This window comes from Cryptomeria japonica, unplaced genomic scaffold (assembly GCF_030272615.1).
Source record: "Cryptomeria japonica unplaced genomic scaffold, Sugi_1.0 HiC_scaffold_97, whole genome shotgun sequence".
Taxonomy (NCBI): domain Eukaryota; kingdom Viridiplantae; phylum Streptophyta; class Pinopsida; order Cupressales; family Cupressaceae; genus Cryptomeria; species Cryptomeria japonica.
In genome coordinates, this window is record NW_026728919.1 from 455,925 (window position 1) to 460,700 (window position 4,776).

Below are 4,776 nucleotides of genomic sequence, written 5' to 3' on the forward strand. Positions count from 1 at the left end.
CCATGGTGCCCACCGCGGCGAAGGTGCACGCGAGGTGCGCACCCGGGGCAAACCGGGCTCCGACTTCGTGCACGCCGCACCTTGGAGCACACTTCGGAGCGCTCCTTGGTGCGCACCATGGTGCCCACCAGGGCGCGCAACCCAGCCAAGGTGTGCGCACCAAGGTGCACGCGAGGTGCGCACCCGGGGCAAACCGGGGTCCGACTTCGTGCACGCCGCACCTTGGAGCACACATCGGAGCGCTCCCAGGTTCGCACCAGCGTTGCGCACCTTTGATGCGCTGCCTTCACTAATTTCCAGAAAAGGCAAAAAAAAACGATATTTTAAAATTTCCGTTCTGAAAGATAGTGAAAAAAACGGAACGCGGGTGCCATCTTGAGCCCTTCCTGGTGCGCAGCCCAGGCAAGTTGTGCGCACCAAGGTGCCCACCCTGGCGGAGGTGCGCGCCCGGGGCAAACCGGGCTCCGACTTCGTGCACTGCATGGTGCCCACCAAGGCGCGCAACCCAGCCAAGGTGCCCACCGCAGCGAAGGTGCACGCGAGGTGCACACCCGGGGCAAACCGGGCTCCGACTTCGTGCACGCCGCACCTTGGAGCACACTTCAGAGCGCTCCTTGGTGCGCACCAGGGCGCGCAACCCAGCCGAGGTGCCCACCCCGGCGAAGGTGCACGCGAGGTGCGCACCCGGGGCAAACCGGGCTCCGACTTCGTGCACGCCATGGTGCCCACCGCGGCGAAGGTGCGCACCCGGGGCAAACCGGGCTCCGACTTCGTGCACGCCGCACCTTGGAGCACACTTCGGAGCGCTCCTTGGTGCGCACCATGGTGCCCACCAGGCCGCGCAACCCAGCCAAGGTGTGCGCACCAAGGTGCACGCGAGGTGCGCACCCGGGGCAAACCGGGGTCCGACTTCGTGCACGCCGCACCTTGGAGCACACATCGGGGCGCTCCCGGGTTCGCACCGGCGTTGCGCACCGTGGTGGGCACCTCGGAGCACACCAAGGTGGGCAGCGAGGTGCGCACCTTTGATGCGATGCCTTCACTAATTTCCATAAAAGGCAAAAAAAAAACGAGATTTTAAAATTTCCGTTTTGAAAGATAGTGAGAAAAAGGGAATGCTGGTGCCATCTTGAGCCCGCCCTGGTGCGCAGCCCAGCCAAGGTTTGCGCACCAAGGTGCCCACCCTGGCGAAGGTGCGCGCCCGGGCAATTAACCCAACTTCCAACTTCGCGCGCGCCAGGGTGGGAGCGCACCCAACAACCGGGCCTGGGAAGAGCCAATGCGAGAAACCCCACCAAACTCTCTGACAAAAAAAGAGGGGGCGCTCCAGTAACCCCGCTTCGGAGCGCACCCTGGGCAAACCCAGCCAAGGTGCCCACCCCGGCCAAGGTGCAGGCGAGGTGCGCACCCGGGGCAAACCGGGCTCCGACAACGTGCACGCCGCACCTTGGAGCACACTTCGTAGCGCTCCCGGGTGCGCACCTCAGAGCACACCAAGGTGGGCAGCGAGGTGCGCACCTTTGATGCGCTGCCTTCACTAATTTCCAGAAAAGGCAAAAAAAAAAGGAGATTTTAAAATTTCCGTTTTGAAAGATAGTGAAAAAAACGGAACGCGCGTGCCATCTTGAGCCCGCCCTGGTGCGCAGCCCAGGTAAGGTGCCACCCTGGCAAAGGTGCGCACCCGGGCAATTAACCCTACTTCCGACTTCGTGCGCGCCAGGGTGGCAACCGGGCCTCGGAAGAGCCAATGCGAGAAACCCCACCAAACGCTCCGACAAAAAAAGAGGCGGCGCTCCAATAACCCCGCTTCGGAGCGCAGCCGGGGCAAACCAAGCCAAGGTGCCCACCCCGACGAAGGTGCACGCGAGGTGCGCACCCGGGGCAAACCGGGCTCCGACAACGTGCACGCAGCACCTTGGAGCACACTTCGAAGCACTCCCGGGTGCCCACCGGCGTTGCGCACCGTGGTGGGCAGCGAGGTGCGCACCTTTGATGCGCTGCCTTCACTAATTTCCAGAAAAAGGCAAAAAAAAATGAGATTTTAAAATTTCCGTTTTGAAAGATAGTGAAAAAAAAGGAACGCGGGTGCCATCTTGAGCCCGCCCTGGTGCGCAGCCCAGGCAAGGCATGCGCACCAAGGTGCCCACCCGAGGTGCACACCCGGGGCAAACCGGGCTCCGACTTCGTGCAGGCCGCACCTTGGAGCACACTTCGGAGCGCTCCTTGGTGCGCACCATGGTGCCCACCAGGGCGCACCCGAGGCAAACCGGGCTCCGACTTCGTGCACGCCGCACCTTGGAGCACACATCGGAGCGCTCCCAGGTTCGCACCAGCGTTGCGCACCTTTGATGCGCTGCCTTCACTAATTTCCAGAAAAGGCAAAAAAAAACGATATTTTAAAATTTCCGTTCTGAAAGATAGTGAAAAAAACGGAACGCGGGTGCCATCTTGAGCCCTTCCTGATGCGCAGCCCAGGCAAGTTGTGCGCACCAAGGTGCCCACCCTGGCGGAGGTGCGCGCCCGGGGCAAACCGGGCTCCGACTTCGTGCACTGCATGGTGCCCACCAAGGCGCGCAACCCAGCCAAGGTGCCCACCGCAGCGAAGGTGCACGCGAGGTGCGCACCCGAGGTGCACACCCGGGGCAAACCGGGCTCCGACTTCGTGCACGCCGCACCTTGGAGCACACTTCAGAGCGCTCCTTGGTACGCACCAGGGCGCGCAACCCAGCCAAGGTGCTCACCCCGGCGAAGGTGCACGCGAGGTGCGCACCCGGGGCAAACCGGGCTCGGACTTCGTGCACGCCGCACCTTGGAGCACACATCGGAGCGCTCCCGGGTTCGCACCAGCATTGCGCACCTTTGATGCGCTGCCTTCACTAATTTCCAGAAAAGGCAAAAAAAAGAAAAAAATGAGATTTTAAAATTTCCGTTTTGAAAGATAGTGAAAAAAACGGAACGCGGGTGCCATCTTGAGCCCGCCCTGGTGTGCAGCCCAGGCAAGTTGTGCGCACCAAGGCACCCACCCTGGCCAAGGTGGGTCACGGGGTGGGTCCTAGGGTGGGTAACGGGGTGGGTACTAAGGTGCGTGCCAAGGTGGGTCATAGGGTGGGTGCCAAGGTGGGCACCAGGGTGGGTGTGCACCAACCCTAGCCAGGGTAGGTCACGGGGTGGTTGTCGGGGTGGGCGTCAAGGAGCCAAGGTGGGTGGCAAGTAGCCAAGTTGCGTGCCAAGGTGGGTGTCGGGGTGGGTGCCAAGGATCCAAGGTGGGTGCCAAGGAACCAAGGTGGGTGTCTGGGTGGGTGCCGAGGTGGGAGCCAGGGTGGGTCCCAAGGTGAGTGCAAAGGTGGGTGCCAGGGTCAAGGTGAGTGCCAATGTGGGTTCCAAGGTGCCAGGGTCAGGGTGAGTGCCAATGTGGGTTCAAAGGTGCTAAGTTGGGTGCGAGGTTGGGTGCGAGGGTGGGTGGGTGCCAAGGTGTGCTAGGTGGAAGCCCGGGTGGGTCGGCATCCCATGGGTGTCGAGTTGGGTGCCTGATGGGTGCTTCTTGTCAAGTTTTAGTCGTCGGGACTCATTTCGAGCCTTAGAGGTCGTTTCTTGTCCGGTTGCCCTGTCTTCGACCTGGGAACCCAATTTTGGTCCTCGGGTCCCATTTTTTTTTGTCTCGCATCCCACTTTTGGCCTGTGGCCTTTTCGGGGTCGATTCTCGTTTTGGGCATCAGAGCATGTTTCTTCTCCTAAAACCCAATATTTGTTTATTAAGTCTCGGAACACATTTTTGTTCTCGTGGACCCATCATGGGTCTTGGAACGCATTTGTGGTCCTTGGGTCCCATTTTGCATCCCGAAACTTGTGTTTTGGTGCTTGATCCCTATTTTGGGTGCCCACCTTGCACCAAGTGCGCACCCGGGGCAAACCGAGCGCCTTGGTGCACCGGGGCAAGATCGAGCGTGCACCCGAGGCGCCCCGAACATGCACCAAGGTGCACTCGGCCCACATGTGAGCGCAGGTCGTTGCGCCCGAGGTGGTGTGTGGGCACCGCGTTGCAGACGGGACACTGCACGCACACGACGCCCCCTCCAGGTGCACGCACGTAGGCCGGGCCGGGTGCACACCCGACGCCCTAGCAAGGTGCGCGCACCCGGGCAGGGCTCACACTTGGCGAACGGGGCGCACTTCGCGAGGGAGGGTGTGCACCTCGACGGGGGTGGGTGGCCGGGGTGGATTCGCACGTGGGTCGCGGTTTGCTAAGTACACACTGCGACAAGCTCATAACGGGTGCGATCATACCAGCGTTAGTGCACCGGATCCCATCAGAACTCCGCAGTTAAGCGCGCTTGGGCCGGAGTAGTACTGGGATGGGTGACCTCCCGGGAAGTCCCGGTGTTGCACCCTTTTTTAGTTTTTCGCCGGGCGTCGCAATGCTATTTGAATAAACCTTTTGCCCGTTTGCGTTCTCGTCGGGGCCGGGCCGGGCCGGGGTGCGCTGCCCGCACTACCGCGCGCGCGGGGGCGACACCGAGCGCGCACCCGAGGCGCCCCGAGCACACAGGCCACGGTGCAACCCGGGCGTTGTGCGCGCACCCCGGTGCGCCCGAGGTGCTGCGCGCGCACCCAGGTGAAATCGGTGTGCACCTCGGCCAGTGCGCGCTCGGTCGAGTCGCGCACGTTGGCCAAGGTGCACGGTGATGTTTCTTACTCTAAGGTTCCGCACCAGACGCCCGGGACAGGTGAGCGAAGCTGGGCGGGGCCGGGTGCGCGGCCGGGGCAGGTGCACGCAGC

At 62.4% G+C, this 4,776-nt stretch overlaps 1 non-coding gene across 1 annotated transcript; it reads left to right on the plus strand.

Moving 5' to 3' along the window:
• The first annotated feature begins 4,270 nt into the window (after nt 1-4,270).
• Nucleotides 4,271-4,389, plus strand: LOC131864874 (5S ribosomal RNA). The gene has a single exon (XR_009363601.1). It is a non-coding gene; the product is annotated as a 5S ribosomal RNA (ribosomal RNA).
• Nucleotides 4,390-4,776: the final 387 nt, after the last annotated feature.